Here is a 25716-nt window from a genome sequence, read left to right on the forward strand (position 1 = left end):
ATCAAGCAAGAATTTATGCTACTGGATTCCCATTCATCTGGGAACTGCTGCAGCTTTGGTAAAGGCACGTTTCTGTGGAGAGCAGACTCGAGTTGCTAATTTGACTGTAGGAGTTTTTCTGGAATGCAGCAGTATTTCACCAACGAAGCAGCTGTCCTGGAAGCACTTCCACATGGGGTCATTTTCCTCTCTGTGTGTAATCGACAAAGCCACCCCAGTTAATCTGAATCCTTTTAAGTCTCCTAAACTAGACCACAGGGAGTGCAGAGAAGTCTACAGGACTCTGACCTCCTTCACTTCCTTCTCTTATTATTAGGGACAAAAAAAATACTCTGATGCTTAAATGTCCCTTAAGGGGGAAGTCTGTAATCTTTTCTGAGTATGGAAAACCATTTCTATTGGTAACATACTACTGATTTAGGGGTGGCAGGGTAGGGGGTGTTGGCCTTCCATTTTCTGCAAATATTTTCATAGCTACGCCCCTCCTAAGTTTACCAGCTATTCCAGATTGTGGAATCACAGCTGCCAGATGTGGGAAAAGCTTCTTGGTTTATTCAATTCTTTTTTTTCTGTTGAATTTGGTTTGCTTGCACAGCTTTCTTCCCTCCCTGTTCCCTTCTAGGGTGACTGTTAAGAGCTCAATTCCTTCTGCCATGAGAAAAATGTTCTTGGTAATTCAGTTTAAATTATTTCTTAAACTCTTTTCTTTTTTCTCCCTCATTCTCTCTCATGTTGTTCTGTTCCTTCCTCACAGTTTCCTCTTTTCAGTACTTCTTGGGTATAAGTCCTGTCTCTAAATACTTCTTGCCTCAAGTAAGCTGTAGGGGTTCCCCTCCCCCCCAGCCTTGCATCAGTCTCTTGAACTGCTGTGTAATGTTTATTGTGGTTTTACTGAGAAGGTTTTACACTTTCAGTTTAGAAATTCCTTTTTGTCTTAAACTGTCTTCTAGGCCAGGGTTCAAGGCCACTTACAGGTAGCAGTTCTTTGTGGGTAGTAGGACATTCTCCATTAAGCCTAGAGACGGCCTTTTTCGAGATGCTACCACATGGCAAGTCCTGCATCTGTGATCTGGACCAGCCTTGCTGCAGCCCTCGTGGGTGCATTGCTGGAGCTCTGCAGTGGAAGTCTGCATCTGCCAGGATTTAGGAACTGCTGCTTCTGTTGGGTACTTGAAACAGAGAACACAAATTACTCTGGGTGCCATCTCCTTTTTCCCCAGGCTGTGTGACTGTATATTTTCAGTTGAGTAAGCATGACTGGGACTTGCTAAAACTTAACAATGTCATCAAGGATTTTTGCCCCTACAATAAGTTGTTTCAGAAAGTGATTTTAAAAAAAAAATACCTCACTGAATTAAGCTAGACTATTTAATAGTTTAATTTCAGAGTGAATAAAACTCGAGAAAATATTCAGTGGATGTACAATTTCTTTTTTTAAGTTCTTTGCCTTGCCACATGAGTGATGGGGTGAACATAATTAGTCCTGGGTCACCCTTGTGGAAAGACAGAATCTCAAAGGGTGTAAAATTTGGTGTGATCCCTGTAGAGACAGGACTATATAGATTTTCCTTGGTGACGGCCCAGGGGCAGTAAGCTGTAGTAGGAACAGGTGTCTTCCTGATGTTGTTTTAGAAGATGAGGCTGGGGTTTTAGATGCTGTAGAATGGACGGGTGATCAAGGTTTAACATCAGCCTGCTATAATGCAAATCAGAGAGGGGGTTGGAGAACAGCAGTTTTTGTCTTTTAAGAAGCCTTCAATAGGCAATAAAGAAGTAACGTGACATGTAATGGAGAAGAATAGAAAAACTTTCCCTAATACTATGACAGAGTATCTTCTGATGGAACATAGCTATATTCACTTGAAATTAAATGATAGATTTGTTTTATCTGCTAAAGCTGGAACAGTGTTTAGTTAGCCAAAGTGTCTCAGAAACTGGAAGAACAAGGATTTCCTTCTCCCATTTATGAGCAGGCATTACAGCAGAGGTCACAGCTTGACTTCCAGCTTCCAGTCCACCCACATTGAAAATGTGTACTGGAGTAGTGAAGGCAAACTTAGATAGTGACACAACATGCTGAGGCTGACTGATTGACAAACAGCTCTCTTTACTTATCATGTAACCATGATGTACTGGATGCATGGTATTTGTTCTCATTGGCAACTTACTCTATGAAACTTGAATAAAAATAATAAAGGAGATCTTTAAAAATATCTGATTTTCCTCGCCTTCACACACCCTAAAGATTACTGAATTTGTGACATGGACAGATTTAACTGACTGCTTTTCCTCTGGTTTGATCCATGCACTGCACAGCCCTTGCTACTAGCCTCTATACATTCTTTATATATACTTTAAACGTTCTGGTAGATGAAGGATATATCCTCTGGCAAAAGTATGTAGTTTTTCATAGCGAGGTTACTATAATGTATAAGAAATTGTCTTATAAAAACCATACATGACTGCTCTTAATTGAAGTTTATTGGGAACAAACAGATATTGGATAGCAGTTACAGTGCAAACACTTTTTAGTGAATGGTTTCAGCAGACTAAAGCAGATGGCATACATCTGTCTTGCTTTCTGCAACTCTTAAAGGACCACAAGGAATCTAAACAGTTTTTAAGGCAGACCTACACCACTCTGATGTTTTAGGCCTAACTGCATAGCAAAGGCTAGTAAACCCACGCATTAACTCCTGCACTTATCTGGGCAGCTTCTCAACATCAGTGTCTTCTAGAGACATACAACCTTGATTTAAAGACATTGTGATAGATTATTCAGCATACCTCATGGCAAGTTGTCTCACAGCCAACTCCAGCTGTTTAAAAATGTCTTTATTGCTAAGCAAAATTTGTCTAGTTTTGGATACTAGGGATAGTCTTGTCTTATATCCTTTCAAAGCTGGATTAAAGAACTTTTCCCCATGAAATCATCCCTCACTTACAATTAGATCAGGTCACTCCTTAGTCTATTCTTGGAATTAAATTTGTTATGCTACTCAGATGTCTTGATGGATAGACATTGTTTCAAGCAGGTATTAGTTTGACAGCACCGTGGTTTTCAGTTCAGTAATTTGTCTTACAATCTGATTTTCTCTCCAACATGTCATCATTTACCTACATGAAAGGAGAAGTTTCCAGAGAAAAATACCCCAGATGTGAATGCTTTTAAGAAACCATTTGACATTGCTAATTGTTTCACAACTTTTACAACTGCTGTAATGTGATGGTCATACGTGATGTACAGGTATTTGTGTGCACCTGGATTTATAGTAATCCTGCGTGTGGTCAGTTTGAATTAAACTAACCTTTCGGCATTCTAACCCAGATCAGGTCCTCAATCCAAGCTGTACAAACATATATGTTAACACAAAGTGGCTTGTGTGGGAAGCATGGTGGGATCTCCTCTTTCAAAACCAGAGGTGGATTAATTCTTCAGCCTATGTAGAGAGACTTCATTTTTTTCTACAATCCAATTTGTAAAAGCCAAACTCCTCACAGAAACAAATAGACAAATACAAGATAGTTTTATGGGGTTTGAATGTACACACGTTATTTGTATCAAATTAAAGGTAAATCTACATTTGTGCAGAGGGAAGAAAGAGATGCGATTCCTTCATTGGTAATTTTTAAACAAAAATCTTATACTAAAATCTCCCAGAGAAAAAAACTTAATATGCTCTAAAAGCCTTTGGCTTTGCCTATACTATGTATAGCAGAAGGTAGTAGTGTAGCTACGGGAAGAATTTGGAGCAGAAATCCTGGCTTGAGACAGTCTTTCTCCTCTCTGCACAGGACTTGGTGTTAAGAACAAAGTTATTTCAAGGAAACTGTGCTCTGACAGAAAGCAAGTTCCACACAAGGCCAGAACTAGTGGCCTGTTAGGGCATGTCTAGGGGCATGTTAGGGGTCAGTCTGAGAGGGAATGGACTCTCTTCTTTCTTGCAGCGTTTTAGAACGTTTGATTATTTCTTCTGACATCTCCCCTGACCTGTCTGCTATAATGAAATGCGAAGGCCACCTCCTTTCATCCTGCTTTGCTAAGATATTAAGGCTAGTCAATATTGGACCCTGTGAATGGATGTAGTACTGAAGCCCATTCATCAGTCTCAAATGTAGGTGGCCTGTACATCCATAATTTTACTATGAGTTTAATTCCCTTGCTATTAAATCAGAATTTGATTAAAAAAATAGCAACTGTAAGTGCTTTACCAAAGAATTCTAGAACCAGTTTGTAGATACATTGAATTGCTTGTCCAGTCACTATAGCTGTATCCCTAAAAAGAAAATACTTGGATTATGATATCAAAGTAATGGGGCTCATGCATCAGAATTGCAGCTGCTGGAGTGAAATGCAGCCTTTGTACTTTCTCTGAATATTGTGGTTCTTTGCGATATAGGCACTCTAAGATTTATGGAAAAAGCTTCTCAGCTGGTGTAAATCAGTACACCTGCAGTGAAACCAAACATGCTCAGCCACTGTACCCCACATTACAATTTGGCTCTCAGTGTTGTCAGGTAGAAGTTCCTTGCTTTTAAGTGGTCATGTTTTGTATGTGAAATACATCACTACAGGGTTGTCTGCAACCTAAACCAAACTTAGGTGTGGTTCTAGCAGAGGGTTTTACTTTCAGACTGTACCTACATGAGGGGAAATATAAATCAGAGTGGGGGGAGTGGGAGTGCAGGTCTGATCTGAGTTGGCATTGCAGCACAACGGACCAAGGGGGAAAAGTGGGCACATTAAAAATGTTGGTGTTTTTGTATAAGACTTGATTGTGTTGTATGCAGGCAGGACACCAAGAAGCAATGAAGTAGTGTTCTTGCTTGGAACTGTTCTGCTGAGACTTCCAGCTCTGGGCACTAGCAGCAAAAAATGCAGAGGAAACTTGGAAGGTAGTAAGAAAAGAACAACAGAAATGATGACAGAGCTGGAGGGATTGTTTTTATGAGAGAAGATCAAAAGAACTAAATATATGGAGCTTGGCTAAGTGATGACTAAGAAGGGAACATGAAAACTACCTACAACTGTTTGAGTGAAATAAACACTAGAGGTGAGCAAACAGCAGGGAGAAATAGTCTGTGAATTTGAAAGTCATTTTCAGTTCAACTGTGTTTCCACCTTTTAGCACTCATTCTCTGTTAAGACTTGTGCTTTACTGAAAACATTTTCAGGGAAAAGCACACTTGTATATTCTAATGCTTCAGTATCTGCAAGGGAATTCTGAAATGTAAACTCAAGCTTAAAATTTGAAATTTGCTTTAGCTTCCATAAGTCACCCAGTGTGTAGTACATTGTGCTAATAAACAGTATGCAAATTTTCTGCGTGGCAAGTCTAATATGTGGTCGAAAACTCTACTTTCAGTTTTAACATGGCACTTGTGTGCTTCCCTGACAGAATTGCTTAGTTAACTGAGCAATACAGGATAGGTTCCAACTGTTTTCCAGCAGTTTTGCAGACAAGGTGAGGCATTTGCTTTTGTTGATAGGCTGTATTATATAAGTCGTATGATTTGCATGTTAGTTTGTTGGGGGAGGTATTTTTTTTTTCTTTGACAAGAGTTAAAAGTGACTAGAGCCCAAAACAAAGGTGTGCAATGTATATAAAGGCTGTTGGTGTGGTTTTATGAAGTTGTCCAGATGTGCATGTACACTGTGAGAGAGCTTTCCTAATTTTTTTGGTGCAAAAATAATTATGTGAGAAAGGTGAATTTAGGTCCTGTGACAATCCTCTCCCTCCCCTCCTTGACAGCTAAGAGCAATTGAATTAAGAAGAAATTTCAGGATGCATTTAAGAAAATGTGTTAATGGTGAAATTTTCTCCTCCTGGAGGTCCACTTGTCATTTAAAGCACTTGGGCAAAGCAGTGGAAGCGGTTGCTGGGCAAGCCTCAGGTGAGCTGACTAATTTGGTAAGTCATTTTCAACTTTGGTGATTTGTGAATTCAGGCATTAAAATTCTGTGTTAATACTCGTCAACAGCTTTTCTAAGTATCTTTCCCAGTAAGCTGCCCAGTGAATGACAAGAAATATATGGTCAGCTGTGTAGATCCACTCTTTAAGAAAATGCCTCTGGAAAGGACTGTGTGCATATATGCACGCATGCGTCAATCCATACTGTACACAGAAACTACAGGCATTGACCTATGCAAACACACAGCAAATTATCACATCCTATAAACAAATTAGCATGCTTTAAAAGGTGAAAAGCTCTATAAAATTGTCTGCCCTGTTGTTTATGGTGCAAGGAGAGGATGCACTACATTACAGAGGAGCTAACATTTCTCTCCTTTCCCCCCCTCTCTAAATGGACGTGTGCTCCGTCCGTTTCACCATTGTTCCTGCCAGCCCGATCCCAGCAGGGGTTCCCTAATTAGCAATCTCTTCATTTCCAATCAAAGCACAAAGCGGCCCCAAAAGCCTCTCTTTATGAGGGAGCTGAGCGGTGGCTAGGGACGTGGAGTGGGATAATTGCCTTCGCCACTGGCAGCAGTAAGCAGCCTGGCTAATTCATTATTGTAATAACTTTGCTTGTCCTTGGGGAGGGGGGGGCTAGGGTGAGGAGGACGGAGCCTGGCAGTGCTAGCTGAGGACAGAGGGAAGGGGGAATCCAGCCAGAACTGAGGTAGAGGGTGGGAACAATTGGCAGGAAAGGAGAAACTATTCAAGATTTTTCTGACTGTCCCCCCTAAATAATTTGCAGATCATGTTAATTTGTGGCATGACAGCCAGCACTCCCTGAGCAAGTCTGCTAAGAGTACCCCTCTGCTCTGCCCTTGTCATGGTCAGACAGGGCCATCTGGAAACACATGTAACTTGGCCCCAGGACTGGGGAGGCTGGGGCTTGGTGGTGGTTACTTCCCCTTGCTTGAAGGGAAATCCATGGTGTGGCACACTAAATTTATTAGGTTTGTTGGTTTTTAAATGGGTGCATAATTTAAGTAGGCAAGATGAGTAATACATGTCCAGATTTCCAAGTTGTTCTTTTTTGTTTCTTCGTACTTATCTCAGCTTGGTGTGGCAGGGTCTTTGCTACTCTAGCTGACTGATAGGACAGCTCCTTTTCCAAATTTTTTCTAGCTGTTACTGCTCTTTGACTGTCGCCATTCCTGTTTCTGCACTAAGATGCATGGTAATGTAGCTATGCATTTTACTGTCAAATTTTTTTCACTGAAAATTATTATTTTTGACATAAAACAAAACTGACGAAACAGTAACATCAGAGTGCAAGTGTCAAACATAAAAATTTGTGTGTAGCAGGAGCAGTAGGAGCAGTTTAACATTAAATTATGCCACTGTATTAGTGAACCTTTCATTCTGAAACTATTTGTGTTATGGAGAGGCTCAAGGAGCAAGTCCTCATCCTGATGGGCATTTCAATAAAACATAACAGATCCTTTGATTCCCAAAGAGTTTAGCCACCTAAGATGCAAAATGCTTACAGGGAGCAGGTGTTTTTGGGGTAGCTGCATGAGGCAATGGAGAATTAATGTGTGTTTGTAGCAGAATTTATAGTTGGCGTTGTCCTGATTCTTGTGACTGGTGCTGTTTTCCTAGCTGCCTTATGCTACTTGCCGTCCAGCAGGTTTCTCTACCTCTGTCTTCTCCACCTCTTGATCATACATTCAATCTCTTGGAAGCTTTGCTGCCTGCAGCCAAAGGAATGTCAGCTTAGTGAGCTGACGAGCAAGAACAAACTTCCTCTGCCTGGTACCAATGTGTGTAAGCAATCCACAGTAATGATGCTAGAAATCCCAAGAGAAAAATGTCTTAAGATATTTATTTTTCCATGGATAGCACTGTAGTCCTGCTTGCATTATGCCTCTTGCTGTGTAATGTAAAAACCACAAAGGGAGGAAGATTCAAACAGGCCAGTGAGTGCACTTAATGACACCTGTGGGGGATTTCAATCACTTGCTGCATGTCCTACACCATTTCTATGCTTTTGGATCCTTTTTGTTGAAGGATCATTGTAGTGGCGATCGGGGAACTGCACATCTCTCACTGAATTGCATCAGTAACAGCACATAGAGTTGAGGTGACCTCATGTAGGTAACACTGTCTGCTAGAAATAGAAATATCCCCATTTGAACATTTGTGGGATTCTCCATCATGGGCTAAGTCCTAACCCTGATTTGCATTTATCCCTCCAGCCATCTGAGAGTACATTAAGTGCGTGGAAAATGTGATGACCATGAATTGGAGCCATGCAGCGGCTAAACCCTTCAAAATTTTTTTCTTTCTCTTTGTTTCCAACTGCTGGGGAATGATGATAATCTGGAATCCCCTTCGTGATGGTTTAAGAGCCTATGGATCTTAAAGACCAAGATAAATTGGGGATAGGCAGTTCAAAGGGCTGAAAGATATCTGATATACAGCACACTGGCATAAGGTTGATGGGATGCTAGGATATGGGCAAGGGTGGATGAATTGGGGTAACAATGGGCAATTTAGTCTTGACTTCTGTTCACTTTCAGTTTGAGACCCTAAATTGTTGCATTGTTATCAATTGCTTGTGGAGAGATAAGAAATTGTGGCAATGGGCATGAGAAGGAATATTAATGATCCAATTTCCAGTTGGGTTCCACTCTAAGGCCTCGCTGGGTGATGTGCATTTTTAATCATAACAAACCAGAATGAGAAGGAGTTGTTTGCAGCAAGGCAGGCCTGTGTGTGGAGCCATGGAGTGTGACACCATCTTAGACCTCTGCCTACTTCTCAGAGGAGGAAGTTGCACAAAGATGCTGTATTTGAGTGCCACCACAAACTAGGTTGGACTGTGACCACAGTAGAACCTGTATCACTGCTAGGATCCAGGGAGGGAGTCTAATAACTTTTGTGAATAGCCTAAAGCTCTTGACCAGAAGAAATCACTGAATTTGACTGGAGCTTTGAATCAAAACTGTCCCTAATCCAGAAAGGGCAGAAATATGATTTCTAAATGATAGAAAGCATTGTGCTGTAGCCATGCTGAATTTCCTGCTAGCTAGTTTTTACAGTCTTGATGGTTTCTGTGGTAGAGTCTTCTCACTTGTTTGTGTTTTTGGAAAATGATTTCTCCAACTTTCAAGGGCATACAGTCTGGCTGAGTGATGTCCCCAACAACAAGACTACTTTGATCCTTCTGGTCTTAGGGACACAGGGTTGAGAGATTTTAGGAGAACCCTGGAGGTTTTTGTTACCCTCCGAGATGCTTTTCATTCTGAAGCCAGAGAGCTTTGCTGTACTTCTTTGGGAGCCTATCATCCCATGGTTCAAGCAGCCAGCAGGAGTTGCTGCTGAGGGACACAAAGCCCCCTTTCCTGGGGCTAAGTATCCTGTGATCAATTAGGAGTGGCACATTCAGCACTGTGCTTGATACATGTTTGAGAACACGCCAGCTACATACCCTAACTTACCCGCTAAGCTTCAATCTCCATGTCTCAGGACAAGGCCCTCTTTCCTTGTCCTTTTACTTGGTCTTGGTGACTGTGTAACTGCTTTGCCTGTTGGGTTAAATGGCTAGTAGTCATTTACACTAGTGTTTTAGTCCCAGACTTGTCTAGTAAATGTGAGAATATGGTGCAGAAGTACAGCCTTTTTGCGGCAGAGATGTCTGACACATCTCTGTAGCAGAAGAAGCAGCAGCTTAGCTTTCTCAATACAGGTCTTGGAGTACACACTAAAGACAGTCATTCCATCTAGCATGGGGCAGAGGTAGCACAGATAATTTTTCACTGTAATGCAGGAGTTCTAGGAGGAAGAAATACTTATCTTGCATCCTTTCAAGTGTATATTAAGGCCAGAAGTAAGTACTGACTTTTCTCTCAGAGTTCTCGGCAGCCGTTCAGTTTCTCCCTTATGTGTTAGTGGTAACCCAAATTAGGGAAAAGGGCTGAAGTACTGCATGCCTGGCCTTTGTAGCATCATGCTTTATGTATCTGACAGATGAAAGGTGGCTGGTGTTTGGTATCCCAGTACTCTTGATCATTATTTTCAAGTAAACAAGGTGGGGAATCTGGAAGAAACATAAGAAAACTCCTGTCCTGGCTTTCAACCTCTCAAACTGGGAGCTAGTGTTCTCTGGGATGGTCTGTGCTGATGCAGCCACCTGTATTGTCAGAGAAGGAGTATCTGAAAGAACACAGACACCTGCAAAATTGGAGACAGCTGGGCCACTTGTGTCTGCCCCAGCTCAGGCTTGCCACAGTGCTAGGGGAAATGCCAGCAGCTTTAAGACTTCTATTTTGTTTAGGAACAAAAGTTACATGATCTGTACAAAAGCTTTTTCAGCTCAAGAAGGGAATTCACTGAAGTGGGTAAGGAGGGAGTGGGGAAGGGGTGTAGGATTTCTCTTTCAACATCCACAGTAGATACCTCCTCTGTCATAAGTGCCATGGTAGGAGGACAGTGAAGGATTTGTACATGTTGTGTTCATGCAGCCAGTCTGGCCCTGACAGAGGCACCTTTCCGCTTGGTGAAGCTGACTTGGTGCTGCCACTTGACATCCAAGGAGCTAATATGCCTCCTCCACAAAAGGCTTTGGTTTGCAATGTTGAAAACTGCAATTTTCTGTGTGTGTCTTGGTGTGTGGAGGGGTGGAGCTAGAAGGGGCAGTGCAGTGGTCCCCTGCTGGTCGGGGGAGAAGACTGCCAAATGGGTATAGGTTGTTGTGATTTTACAAATGTTTTTTTGGGAAGGTGGATACCATTTGCTGAGATAGGTGTTTGTTGCCCAGGCAAAACTCCCGGTGTATTTACAACAGCTCTACACGGTCTCTGTGTGTGTGGTAGGTATTCATGTGTGCATGTACATGCTTGTGTGTGCCTTTATTTCCATGCTCCAGCTGCCTGCCTCTGATTTAAGGGCAGGTTTTATTCCCTAGCTGCCTCAGGGCTCCTCTTTTCTGATTGCATTAAAGTCTCCGTAATTCTCCCCTCATTAATGATTGGCATATTTTTACCTCTCACTAAAGGAGCTTGGAGGCAACTCCCGTGGGGCCCTGCTCGCCAAATGAAACAATTTCATCCTGCTCCAGAAACGCATTAAAAAGGGTTTGTCAGGATCTTATCGCTAGTTAGGGAAAGCTAATCAAATTACTTCTATTTATTAGCTACTGCAGCAATGTGTCATTCCATCAAGTACAGGTGCTGGGACAGGCAGGGATTGCACGGAGAGCTCTGTGCATTCAGTGCTGCTGCTTGGTTCTGCAGAACAGCATTTCTTGCTGAGTGAGACTGCAGGGGCTAAGAGAGGCTGCAACAGTGCTTCTGCCACCATTCCCATCAGGAACTCCCCTCTGTTGCCCTTCACTCATCTTTTTTTTCCATGGTACTCTCCAAAGTCCCTTCTCAATGGTGTTCCTGAGCCTTTACCATTGAGCCTGTTGCTTCTGCATTTGATTGATCACTTCTTGCTGTTACTGATTATATTTCACTATGGACTATTTGTTTTGAGATGGTTTGGGTTTTTTGGCAATTTTAACTCGGTAATAAACTAGGCCAGGAACTATTTGTTACTTAGTTTATCTTTGAGCCTGGACTGACAAAGATGACAGTGACATTATGGCAATTTAGAAAATAATACGTACAGGTATTTCTTTGGCTTTGAGACCTTTAGGCAACATTTTTTCAAGCTTTTTTTTTTTTCTTCTTTAGTCCAACTGATCTGGAGAAAGAATTAAAACTAGGGGAGTGGGAAAGAAAACTGAGGCTTTACTGGATACACCAGGTCCTAAGGACCTAGCTGGGACTCAGAAATGAGCACCAACTGGACTGATGCTGATTGCATGAGCGATAGTGGTTTGTGAAATAGGTGTGAATTCATAGAGATAAATGCTTACTCTTTTCTTGATTCTACACATGAAAAATGCATTTCTCTCATGCACATATGCAATGCAGTTGTATTTGCAACCATGTGTGCACGTCATTCTTGCACATGATCCTAATTCCCAGGGTGACAGTATCTCCTGTGAACTTGCTTAAAAGGGACATGGAGGCAGGTGCCTGAGATGCACTTTCAAACTTTAGGAAGTATAAATCTACTTCCCTCTCTTTACAGTTGCTTTCATCTTGAAACTAAGATCAATGACATCTCTGGTGTTTTGGATAAACACGAGTTTGCCAGTGAAAATGGGCTTGTTTCCATTTAAAGCTGATCTCATATTAGAAAAAAATACGCAAGAATCAAACCATTTAGTGGATATATTTGCATGAAGTGAAGTGTGTCTAAATTTAGTTATGGTGATTCATGATGATGATATAGGCGTGCACTTCATGGAAACCTTTGCTGTTTCATTTTGTGCATACTGAGAATTTCACTTAAGCACAAAATCCTGGGAAAGCAGTGAAACACACCATTCCCAAGAATAAGTGTCCACGTAAGCACAACGGTGTGTGTGCATCTTGTGGTGTTGGTTTCATTTAGGGAAGGTTTGTGCTGGCTCTCAGCATTTTGCAGTGTATTTCCATGTGAGCACACTCTGTGTTTGCATAGAAATGATAGACTGTTTAGTCCGACAGTATTCTGGCACTACAAGCAATGATTTCTGGAGCTGGGGTTGGTGGGGGACGGGCTATTATAACTGTGTGAATTTGCTATATGGCGTGAGCGGCTGCTAAGCTGCAGGGGTGCTGGGTGCCATTCCTGGAAGCAGGACTAGTTGGGGATTCTAGCCCCATCAGCCCCATGCAGTGAGCCACGCTCCAGCGTCCTCATCATCCACACAGTTCAGAAGGCAGCCTTGTGCGGTCCATCACGTCCCACAAAAGGTTGTATCGATTGGTCTGTCGGAGCGTTTCCCGGGGTCCTTTATATCTCTCTGCCTCGTCAGTAATGAAGAGGCCGAGCGCAGGGAGAGCCAGCAGACTCCCAGCTGCTGGGATTTCTTCATCTCCTCATCAGGATTTTAATTAGACACGTCCGAGAGGGCAGCACCGTGTGAGGGCGGGCGGGAGCTTTATCAAGCAGGCCACATCTTTAATTACTGTTTACTGACAGATAACAAGGGAGGGGAGGTGGCAGCAGAAATGGTTGTAGGAGGAAGCAGGGAATGGACGGCAGTCCCCGGAGTGTGCGCTCAGCGAGGAAAGCCTTTGCTAGGGATCGTGTAGCAATTGTTCCCCCTCCCCATCCTGCCATGCTGTTTACCTGTTGCCAGACAGAGAAAGGTTCCCCCTTGCCTGGGGGGCAGAAGATAGATCTGAAAGGTGTTAAGTGGTAAGGGCCAGAGACATGAGGAAAGAAAAGCATACGTTATATTAGAGAAAAACGAGAGAACTGTCTCCTCTAAGCTGCCAGGATCCTCAGCTGAGCTGTCCTGTGCTTTCCCAGCCTTGGGCAGCCCTGTGGGTTTTCTGACACTGCACAGTAGGAAGTAAAATTATTTCCTTCTACTTCTGTCTAGGATTGGCAGCCCTCCTCCCTCCCACCACCACCACCATTCCTGTTTAATCTAAAAGAAACCTTCTGTCTTTCTGTGTGTCCTCAGCATTCATAGTATGAGAGCAGTCTGGTCTGCACAGACTTCCTCCCTGCTCTCTCATGGACCAGTCTTCCACCTGGTGTGAATCCTATCTTCAGCTCTCCCTCTTCTGTCTAGGCCTATAATCCACATCTCCCTACACTTTGTCTCCTTCCCCTTAAGATGCTATTTGGACAGTGGCTGTGTCCTGCTGGACACTGTTCCCCGACATAAGAAGGATATGGAGCTGTTGGAACAGGTCCAGAGGAGGGCTACAAAGATGATCAGAGGACTGGAGCACCTCTGCTATGAGGACAAGCTTAGAGAGCTGCGGTTGTTCAGCCTGGAGAAGAGAATGTTCTGGGGAGACCTTATAGTGACTTTCTGGTACCTGAAGGGGGCTACAAGAAAGCTGGGGAGGGACTTTTATACAAGGGTATGTAGTGATAGGACAAGGGGGAATGACTTCCAGTTGGAGGGAAGAAGACTTAGATTAGGCAGGAAGAATTTCTTCATGCTGAGGGTGGTGAGGCACTGGCACAGGTTGCCCAGGGAAGTTGTGGATGCTCCATCCCTGGAGGTGTTCAAGGCCAGGTTGGATGGGGCCTTGAGCAGCCTGGTCTAGCGGCAGGGAGTTGGAACTGAATGATCTTTAAGGACTCTTCCAATGCAAACCATTCTATGATAATAGCCTGGTTTTAGTTTCCTGGAGCTACATCCTGATTGGTTTGTATTATCACAGGGAATTGTGTTCGCAGTTCCCACCAAACCAAGTGGCTGGGCCAGACTGCTGTGGTGAATCACTGCTTCCTGGCTCTGCCAGGACATAAGATGCCTGCAGTGGGGCACAGTATTTGTTGTCTGCATGAGTGGTCCTTGGGTGAATTGAGCTCAGCAGGCTGTCACTCTCCAGAGGTTTGTTCTGAAGTTCATGCCACAGTCTTGGCTGTGTTTTCATCCATTGAAAGTCTGGTGCTTCCAGAACACTGTTGCCATTCCAGCATGGAAGATATACTGTGCAAGAGCTTGCTTTCCCTTGGTGCCAACAGACTTGCATGTCTCTGAGCAGAACAAGATCTGGAGGATGTGCTTGGGATCAGCAAGGACTCAGTAATTGGACTGTTGTTCTTTCATTTTGCTACGCAGTGGCGAGCAGATTATATAGCCCACACATTATAGATTTCCTGTCATCCCTCATGAATCAAGCTCCACTGTCTTATTTACTGTCGGCCAAGGCCTGTGAATAACATCACCAAGGGATACACTCTCACGCAGTTGTGCAAACACACAGTACAGAGCAGTTGCATGTGCCTTTGAGCTGTCAGTTCACCTTCCCCCATTACAACCCCTATGATAGAGAAGGGGCCTCTGTTTCCACTCCACGCAGATTGGTTCCTGACTTCCCTGGGAGCTCACAGTTTAACACTGGCGGCAAATCTGTGTTATCCAAATAATGTTAAGTCCCATATTTTTAACATTGACATTTCTAGTTCCAACTCTGGAACCGTTGTGTACAATTTCATCCCCACACGTGCCAAGAATGTGGAGTTCAGTTTCCTGGGAGCTGTTTCATAGAATATCTAGCAGGTCTCTGTTGCTTGTCAGTGAGAAAAGATTGGTTTGATCTCAAGGCACAGCACTGGAAGTCAGGACCGTGAGTACAGCTCTCAGCTTCATCAAAGGCAGCTAAGAAATGTTGCTGCTCTAGCTAGTGGTGTAGTGAATGTAACAGACGATAGCCTTGACTTATCAGAAGATATTTTCTCAAGTTTCCCAAATTTCAGCTCAAGATTTTGAAACAGCATGAGAAATTGAATCCAAGTGGGATATTTGCCTCAGGTAAGGGTTAACACTCTTTTTTTCTTTCTTTCTTTTTCTTTTGTAAATGCAGTGAGGCATTACTGCTGAATTAATTGGAGACCCCTGGAAGTGAAGGGAAATTTGACTTGTCTACCCCAAGACGACCTACTAGTTGCAACCTTGTTGTAGGTGTGCATAAAAATCTGTGGCCTTCCAAGTGATAAGTTTGGAGACCCAGGAATAAAGTTAGAGGGACTGAGGTGCTAATTTGTGTCTGTTAGGCAGGTTATATTTTTGTCATGGAAATCTAGATATTGAGCAAGGTCTAGTGAATACCTCTTCAAATAGTAAGAGGCTTTGTCCAAGAGGGAGTGATTAAGATGTTTGCTTCATTAGTTGTTGATAGAGCTGGAAGTAAATGGGCTTTGATTGCAATGTAGGAGATATCACTCAGATATTATAAACTTGTATTAGCCATGATGCAAAAGCACCAGAAGACACTGTCTGTAAAGGGCTGAAAATTTTTCAGAACAGGCTGGAAAAACATCTATCAAAAATAATGCTGCTGTGGCTGCTCCTCCATTGGGACACAGGGATGCACCAACCACCTGACCTGGTCCTAGCCTTAGCATCTCTGTGAGATATTAAGATGTGTATAGTCTTGTGTTCAGCTGATGCAATCTTGAAATGGGTGCAAGTGTGCATATCAAATAAGTATTAGCCTCTATAAGGTACAAGGATAGTGTACAGATGAGCATAAGCGCTCCACTTTCCTTCAAAGGCTTGACACCCAAATGCTGATGTACCCAGCTGTGATAAGTTTTAAAAAGAGATGGCACTCTTTCTTGCTTGAACAACTTCCTTAATTTTTATCTTCATTTTCACTGCCATGTACAACAGAGAGACTAGTTGCACCATCTATTTTTACTAGTGCTTCCTGTAAAATTTAGTTTCAGTCATTCATACCACTGCCAAGATTTAATCATCACTAGAAACATTTTCTATGCCTGTGGAAACTTTTATCAAAACCAGCAATTCTTTTTGTAAAAAAGAAAAAGTAGAGAGTAGACCATGTTCTTGAATTATACTTCCTTCCATTTAAGAACAAACCAAGAAGATTCCTCATTGCATGGCTGTAAATCAGCTTGTGTTTTCGTGCCAGACTGCAGGGACAGCTGGGGCTGTATCAGGAAAGAGGCAATGTCAGTAAATGGAGCCACCAAACAGTGATGGAAAGAGAGGGTAAGAGCTGGGCAAAAAGGTGAGGAGGGGAAGCAAATAGTTATAAGCAGCTGTTGAAAAAGGAGCCTTGGGCTTTTGAGTGTTGGGGAATGGTGTTTGGAGGTGTGAGATGTTTGGTTGATGAGAAGCTCGACATGAGCCAGCAGTGTGTGCTCACAGCCCAGGCCAACTGTATCCTGGGCTGCATCAAAAGAAGTGTGGCCAGCAGGTCGAGGGAAGTGATTCTGCCCCTCTATTCCTCTCTTGTGAGACCTCATCTATGTCCAGTTTTGGAATCCTCAATGTAAGAAGGATATGGAGCTGTTAGAACGGTCCTGAGGAGGGCTACAAAGATGATCCAAGGGCTGGAACGCCTTTCCTATGAGGACAGGCTGAGACAGTTGGGCTTGTTCAGCCTGGAGTAGAGAAGGCTCCAAGAAGATCTTATAGCAACCTTCCAGTACCTGAAAGGAGCCTACAAGAGAGCTGGAGAGGGACAATTCATAAAGGCTTGTGGTGATAGGATGAGGGGGAACAGATATAAACTGGAGAACGGCAGGTTTGGACTAGACATTAGGAAGAATTTCTTCACCATGAGAATGGTGAGACACTGGAACGGGTTGCCCAGGGAAGTTGTGGATGCCCCCATCCCTGGAGGTCTTTAAGGCCAGGTTGGATGGAGTCTTGGGTAACCTGATGTTGTGGGATGTCCTTGCCCATGGCAGGGGAGTTGGAACTAGATGATCTTTAAGATCCCTTCCAACCATAACTATTCTATGATTCAATGATCCTAAAAGAAGAACGAAAAGGGATGAGGTAAGAAGGCAAAATCATAGAAGAGAAGAAAGTGGGCTGTAATGATCTGGATAGGAGAGAACAAGATACGTAGATTGAATGGTTGGAAGAGCCTCTGAATCATTATTCCTCAGCTGTCATCAGTATCTAAAATTCACCCAGTGTTTCACGCTCCTTGTGTTAGTCTTCACAAAGGAGGATGAGCTACCCTTGCAGACCATCTACTCTATTACCATGGTTGTAGTGGTCCACATGGTGGATTTGTCTCCTGATAATCCACCTAAGTGTCGTTGTGATGCTTCATGAGGGAATTTGTTTGCAGTAAAAGAAACAAACTCTGTGAAAGGGGGACTTTGAAGGATGTTAATGCAAGAACTAGAAGCTGGGGAAAGACCAGGTATCCTCTGCGTGCACTTCTGTCTACCTGACTGTGTGTCTTACATAACCCGTGTTTTAGCTACCTCACCGTGCACTGTTTCTTCCATAGGACCCCTGCCTCGTTCACTGCATGTGATGGACATGCTCTGAGATAAATCAGAGTTGCACAGTGAAAGAGACCATCTGCAGGACCCCTGCCTCATTTGTCAGGTGTGTACTGAGTGAGACAAGGGACTGGAAGAGAGGAAGGGAAGATTTTATACTGCGGCAGTGAAATTCTGACCTGCTAGTTGACTCTTTTTCCTGTGACCATTTCCGTATGACAGTTTTCAGGTTTTATGAAGCAGTTGTTGTGCCAGTGGTTGTTTAATTGTATGTTCCTTATTTTATAGGGATCTTTCTATCCCAAAGGACTGCTTCACAGAAACACAGAGTGTGCACAGATGCAAATTAAGTGAATGGGAATCCACTGAATCCAAAGTGCAATGCAAGCACAGATCAGTATGGCTGTTGGTGTCTCAGACTGGGCAACTAGAATTAGCAAATACCTTTTAATATGCTCTTCCGTCATTCACCTGTAAAATGGGAATAAAAATACCCTCTTTCCTCATAGAGGTTTGTGAAAATAAGTGATCTTGGGCTGGTGAAGCTCCTGGACAGTGTAATAAGCTCATAGAAAAATACATAAAGAAATGAATAAATCTCTAGAGTTTGGTTTGAATAATATGCTGTAAATAAGGCCTCGGGCCACACACCGAACAAGAAGCAGAAACCAGCATCTCAAATAGCTGCTTATTAGATGGGAACAATCCTTTCTGAATGCAGTCTGAGAAGGGGTGCTGTGGAAAAAATATGATTATGTAATTAAGGGTTATAAAATAATGCATACGTACGTGAGGGATAAAAGTATTTCTCACAAGTAAACATGATGATGGCATTTCCTAATTCTTGACTGCATTTGCAGTCTGCCATATTTAACATAAAGGATTTCTGTTTGTCTTTGTTTCACGGGTCTTCCCATGCTTTGCAGATTTATATGCTGCAAGATGGTGTTCTCCCAACCTCTCCATTTGGACTAAGTGATGCTATTTCATACAGTTGCAGATCAGTTAATTGCAGGTAGTCAAAACTTGCTCATCTTATGTATTCCACAAATTGTAACCTCCACTGAGGTACAGATTTGTGAGTGAGGCAGATTTGACCCTGTAATTTGCCATCATGAGCAAAACACACCCAAATGCTGATGTTCTTAACAGTGAAGGAATTGGGGATATTTGAGAACCTACAACTCACTACTAGTAATTAAAACAATAAAAATCCCAGTAACTTTCTTATGCAAGCAACACGCAAGAGAGGAGAAGGTCATAAGGGCTCTGAAATGACTTTAAAAGTCTTTGCTGTAATAGGTGGAGGAAGAATGGCAAAGCTTAAGTTCCTATTGAAAGTATGCAGAAATGTAATGCTCAAAATACTTAATTTTAAGAAACTCTTGACAAAAATCCCCTCAGGCAGGGCCTGCCACTACTGGCCAAAGGAGAAAGGAAAGAGTAATTAAAAGAATACAACAATCTGTTCTTGTAGTGGTCAGATAGCAATATGCAGCATGTGTGCTGGGTGGGAGCCATCAATGAGAGCTGTTTTCCCCATGGGATATGCAGACCTGCACTATCAAAGTAAGCTGGGGCTGGGACAAACAGATGTTATGCCAGACATATCAGCAGAGCTAGTCTGTTTTGCATAGGTGCCTGATCTTACTTGGCATGCTTTAAACTCTTTCTTTTCTGAATTTCAGGATGTAATATAACCATTATGATTTAATCTTAGTTGCTCTGTTCTCTGCATATGATGCAGCTCTGGGGTATTCTTACCTACACAAATGGGAAGCTGAGGCACGAGGTGCGGTGTTTCCAGGTGCACAGCTCCTGAGTGTGCAACTTCAGCCACGTGCCTCTGCTTCCCTTCCATTAGAGAAGGAGGAGAGGCTGTGGAGGAACTACCAAACTGAACAGTCTTTCCCTACAGGTGTCTTATTATCAGAGTTAGGTAGTGTAGTTGCCCCAAAACTGATGTTTCAAACCCACCATCCTGAGGCACCTCTGCACAGCAGGCACTGTGCCCTCTGGAAAATCAGCTTAGGACAGAGTGGGGAAAATGCACCTGAACACGTGGGCTAGTGGCCCCCTCACCACTGTAAGGGGTGAGGTCAGGCCTTGGCATTGCAAAAACTGTGTGTGACTGCAGGGTGTGATCCTAACTGCGCTCAGGGGAGGCAAGTCAATGTCTCACTCTTCACAGACCTGCCAAATGGCAAATATTTATCTGCCGCTCTGGGTCTGTGATCTAGGAGGAAAAATAAAAGTGATTTAACCTCCAGGGTGAGGAAAATCACCTGACAGAGTACGATGCAGATGATAAATAGGTCAGAGGGCCTTACCTTGCCTGGCCAGGCAGGATGGGGAAACAGGTGAGGCACAGGATCAGATTCGTTTATTATTATTTATTATTAATGTTCTAATTTTACCCTTGCTCGGATTCCGCAATTGCTGGAAATAAAAGCTCCTCTAGCTGTCTGGGCGCATCTATGACATTGACTCTATCTTTGAGATGGGGAGCACCCTCTGGTGGTTAAGGATAATCTGACATTTCCTGGGACTGGCACCCATCATCCTCTCAAACCGCCGATTAAGTTGGGCGGGAGACAATGCTGGCTTTCTGTGACTGCTGGGATGGGTGTTTGGGGCACAAATGCTCTCTGATTTTTCTCATCCAGGAATCTGAGTTGACCCCTTGGAAGCCTTTTTTGCCTGTGAAAAGGGTGCAAGGTACATGTGTGTTCTCCCTGCCCTGTTGCTGGGCAAAAGCTCACATTCAGCCCCTTCTTGCTTTCTCCTCGTGAGAGGGCAAGTGAAGCTCAGTTTGGTTCATTAGTTCCCAATAGACACAAAATCTGGCCCTGCCTCTTTCCCTAGAGACATCTTTTCTCTGCCTCTACTCTTGCTCCTGTCTCCCAAAAGCACTTGTCTTGCACTAAGAGCTTTCCTCAGTCCAGCTCTGGCTGGATTTGCTCTGCCTAGGTGCTAAAGCCAGCACAGTACAGTCCCTTGCAAGGAGCACAGGAATTCAGCTCAGGTTTCCCTTCTCCTTCCCTAAGTGGATTAACAGGCTGAGAGGATCGTCTCTGCCTGCTTGCCTCAATCTTCATTAGCTAACATGTTTCGCCAGCCGCAGTCACATCCAGGTTTGGAGAGCTGTTTGACAGGAGTGAATTCTGGCCCCAGCCTTCCACAAAGGCTGTTGCCTTCTGAGAGGGTTTTCTTGATAGCTCTGGGCTGCCCCGGGTGGTAGGGATGCAAGGCAGGCGTGATGCAAGATATGCATCTTCGCTCTCTGTTCACTCTGCAATAACTAATCTACATCCTCTGCTGACTGAGACACCTGAACCTCTATATAATGCACATGCTATACAAGTGTTAGAAAACATTCTGCATCTCTGAAGGTGCACCCACATGTGTGGGGTTTTTTTGCCTTGTGTTTTCCAGCCAAGGGAGGATCCTCGGTATATTAAGATGCTCCTGAAACTTTTGTTAGCTGGCTGTCAGTTCTGGATGGCCTTTCTTGGGTGCTTGTAGGTGGTCAATTTGAATGCAGTATTTCCTAATAAGATGTTTGCAAGTAACTGACTCTACCTCCTCAGCCCCTTCTCCTCCTTGCAACTTTGTGGTAGTCATTTATAGACATTGCACCCTTGCACAGACAGTCATTTATTTTACAAGTGCTGCTGTTATCTCAGAAGATCTTTTCTACACGAGAAAACTGTACACTTTAAATTTTATTGATTTTTAAAACAATCCACTTAAGCTAGTCAAAATCCAAACTGTGGATGTTCTCCTGACAGCTTCAGGACACTTCATTTTTGCTCATTAGATATCTAAATAGATTTAATTTCAATAGTAATGAGCGCCTTTTGCACCAGCTTAAGTTAATCTATTTAAAAGTGTACCTTGAATTATACTGCAGTAACATTCTCACACAAAGAAAGCCTGCAAAGAGAGGAGGTGAACACTAGGGATCACTAATACTGAACACCATTGGGAGACCCCTGTGCCCAGCAGTAGGGAGGCATTTGATATCTGTACAGTGGCCTGAGTGTACCTTAGCAGTAAGAAGAAGCCTCCTCCTGGTTGTCAAATACATGTAAACGGGTGCAGATTAAGCCTTGTATTTTTGCAAACCTGAGACTCTGTGAAAGCACAGAGCATGCTACAGAAATTTATGTGACTGAAAAATTCCAATGGGAAGTGTTTCACAAGGAAGCAAGTGTTCTCCTTTTGTTTTTGTAACCTGACCATTGTGGTGAGGGAAGTTGGTGTGTCAGACTGTGAAAGCAAGGTCAACCAGCTAGGAGCAAAATCAAAATGGATCTTTTTTTCTTTTGGCAAGTTGGAAAGGAAATAAAAAAAGGCAAATGAGCATGAAGGGGCAAAGAAACTGTAGACTCTGGAGGATTTTAGAACCTAAAGCTGTATTTAGCAAATTAAGGGATGAATTGAATTTCCCAAAGAGTGTGTATTAAAGCACACAAATTAATAACCCTAGCACCTATGCAGTAGCAGCATATTTGGTTTGGCCCTGTGAAGATTTTCAAGCCATAAGTCAATGGTCAAAGCAGAATAGCTCACTACAGAACCCTGGGTTGTGCTCCAACTCCCTGGGGGATGCAATACTCTAGAGCACTTTCCTCAGAGCTAAGTAGCTATCAGCACTTAATGATGTTCTTCCCAGAGTGGGGAAACAAAGGTCACACAAACCCTAAAATTGTAACCTGTCTCTGAACAGGTAGAAAAGGAAGTTTCCTTTGAAAGACAAAATAAGACCTGTTTCTTTGAATGGAAAATGGATCCTTTTTATACTGCCGTTTGTTTGGAGGAGCATAGACTGGGAGAACAAACCTGGTTTTATATATTTACAAGTAGCAGAAATCACATTGTTGTGTGTGTGGAGGAGCAGACTGAGGAGGAGGTAGTCTGAGTTAGGACTTGACGAAACGCTCTCACTGTTAGACTTTGTGCCTTTTTGATGTTGAGGCTACCTTAGATCACTGATCTTGAAGATGGTACTCTCTTGTTCTTCAGTCTTTTCCTTTTCAAAGGTTTCCCAAAGCACTTCATGCATTAATGAGTTATTTTGCTACCACGACTGTTTTTGCAGTAGCTTTAATGGCACAAAACAATGTACTGATTTGAGACCAGTATTGAGGAAGTATATAATTGCTGGGGAGTAATGCAAAGTATACTAACAGAAGCAGAGCAGGGGTAAACTGGGAATGTGCGGTAAGATGTATCTCAAGCAGTAGTTCACTGTCTGCTCCTGCCCTTTTCATCTCAACCTCTGGCATCTCATCAGTAATGAATTGCATGGAGACATGAATTGACACAGTGCAGGCTGTACCACTCACGTAATCTGTTCAGTGGCCATCAGTGACACTTTACTAACTCCATGCTTCTGCAACATCTTCCAGCAAAAAGATCTGGTGCTGTTTGATAGTTTCCAAGCCCTGGTGCCCCTTTGTGGCCCTTTGACCAAAGCCAGAAAAATAGCATAGTTGCCAGGTCTGTCAGACTGGGCACGTCTATCTGTCGCTGTACCTATAGCTCTACAGTAGTTAGTGGTGAAGGATCAGCTCTGAAGGGGAACCCTGTGATTTTAGAGAATGACTTCTGTTCACCCTTCAGTTTGGAGAAACAATAAGAAATTGCATCAGGAAAGACAGTACTGTATCTTGAAAAGGAATTCCTGATACAATATCAAGAATTCTGTGTTTCCATGCCGACTTTCAATTCTTGTGTTTCTTTCTTTTAAATCCGCTAGTCCTTCTCTCTCTCTTAAGTTTAGGATGTTGAGATGAAATCTGGATACAGACTAGACTGGTGTGCTTTCAGTGAAGTTAGGATCTTGTTGCATGTAACTTCAGGGTTCCTTTATCAGCTGTGGATTGAATTGAGGATGTCTATTGGGAGTTTCAGGTCTTGGTTTTTTTCATTGGAGGTCCTTCCATCAGGCGGGTCTGTTAAATGCCTGTGTAGTCCCTAGAGACACTTGATCTGTGTTTAAAGGGAAGCAGCTGAAGCACAAGACGAGAGAAACGGCTGTGTACTAAAGCACTATTGCTCTGAAGGGATCTTACTGTGAGCTGTGCAAAGCTTGCATGATGGTCTGAATGCATGGAGATTTCTATGTGCTCCATCCCAACAGAGACCCGTGTGGTGCTCTTTCTGGCCTTTCCTGCTGTGAGGACAGTTGATGGCTCCTGGATGCTTTGGGCATGAACTGTGTTTAACTCTCCTGAGGCCCAGGCCAGAAAAACCTCTGGAGGATTCCACGCAGCACCGGCCTCCTGCTCCCCACTCCTCTTAAAGCTTCCCCAGTGGAGACACCCGCTCAGGGAGAGCAGGAAGTCCATAAATAAATAATTCCCTCTGTCTCTCCTGATCAACCCAAGCAGCTGTGATTGCTCCTGAATGCCTGGGTTACTTTCTTCTAAATGGCTTTTAAACCAATTTCACCCTCATCTGATGACCCAACTTCTCCCCCTATTTTTGGAGGAACAATTTCTTCTTTCAGACAGAGTGTTCAAGGCAGTATTTATATTGTGTCAAGAGTTTTGGCTGAGGTGAAATAGTATGGCAGTGCAGGCAAAGCTACAATTTACTGGTTCTACTGCGCTGCCCCATGCCTTATTCTCCCTGGGTATTGCAGCTAACATTGACCCTTGCTTGAGAACACTGGACATGTGATATTCACAGACACCTCACAGCTATTGAATAACTCTTATAATATGCTAAGATACTTCCCTTTTTGATATGTTTTGCTGTTGGCACAGCTGATCATTGAGACATATGAGTGGGCTTATCCTTTGCCTCACAGTGTGTAGGTAAAAATTTGGGAACATAAGAGTGCAGGCTCTCACCTGTCTGTTCAGCTGACCTACAGCTTCTCATTACTGAGTATTTGACAGCTTGCCAAATATTTTGGGCTTATATTGGTGCTCTTGTTCTTTGTATATATGAACTGTAGTAGCTCAAAAAAAAAAAGCAATCCTTATATAGCAAGTGTATAGTTGAGGTGCTTGTTTGTCTGATGGGTGTCATCTAGATTTGTCTATGCAGAAGTATTCAGTATTTCTGGAAGTATTAGTACTGCTTCAACAGGCAGAACATATCTGTTGGGCAGCAGTAGGACATGCAAAACATGATATGAACATCCTTACAGTGCTGGTGAGGTATCCTGTCATGTGTACCACCACAGCTTTGTGTTGTGTTGCAGGCCAATGGCAGTCCCCTATAGCGCCTTGGGAAGAGGTACTAGTCTAAGCTGGGTGGAATGCAGCTGTCATGACTAGGGTTATAATGCCAAATGAGCTGATTCAACCCAAATGATTGTTGGCTAATAAAGGCTAATGACCAATATTTTTTGTTTGTTTTAACCATCTTGCTTGACCAATCAGTTTAATGACTCTCCTCATGAAATGAAACCCTGGAAACAAAGTACCTCTTAAGGTACTCTTGCCTAGTACTTTCTGCAGAAGCAAGGCAGGGCCCTCTTGGGTGCCATGTTATTGGCTGTTTGGCAGACCAGCGTATCTGAAGCAGTGACAGTCTTTCTCTCCTACTGTCTTCCTTCTGTCTAACTTCTTGGTACTCTGAAAAAGCAGTGGGTTTAACAAGGAGAAGTGCTGTCCCCAGACTGTTTGCTTCCCAGGACAAACCTGATAGCAACAGCTTCTGGAAGGTATGTCATAAAAGCCTAGTTTGCCAAGTTGCTGACCATATGAGTTAAGGAATACTTCCAAAAGTTGAGGGGCAAGGTCTAAGAGATGAGTTGAGTACTACTGAGTTCAGCTGACAGTTAATATTTAATGTAAGACTGGTAAGTTCAACAGATGAGCAGAGAGGGGAGGCATTAGTATTCTCTGATCATCACTAAATTAAAGGTGTTCAAGTGATGAACAACAGACTGAAACTGGATTTTCCTTTATAAGCACTGTGGAGACCAGAGGGACCTGTTGCTAGGAGGCTGCAGCA

General features: G+C 43.1%; 1 protein-coding gene across 6 annotated transcripts in view; it reads left to right on the forward strand.

Moving 5' to 3' along the window:
- Nucleotides 1-25716, forward strand: part of ESRRB (estrogen related receptor beta) — a 172181-nt gene that overhangs the window by 52714 nt on the left and 93751 nt on the right. For 2 of the 6 annotated variants that reach the window (XM_069858611.1, XM_069858612.1), the window contains exon 2: nucleotides 17745-17845. The exons of the other annotated variants lie outside the window; for them this stretch is intronic. The gene's annotated coding sequence lies outside the window, so the exon portion shown is untranslated. The remainder of the gene's footprint in view (nucleotides 1-17744; nucleotides 17846-25716) is intronic. 6 annotated transcript variants of the gene reach the window in all.

This window comes from Phaenicophaeus curvirostris, chromosome 5 (genome assembly GCF_032191515.1).
Source record: "Phaenicophaeus curvirostris isolate KB17595 chromosome 5, BPBGC_Pcur_1.0, whole genome shotgun sequence".
NCBI lineage: Eukaryota > Metazoa > Chordata > Aves > Cuculiformes > Cuculidae > Phaenicophaeus > Phaenicophaeus curvirostris.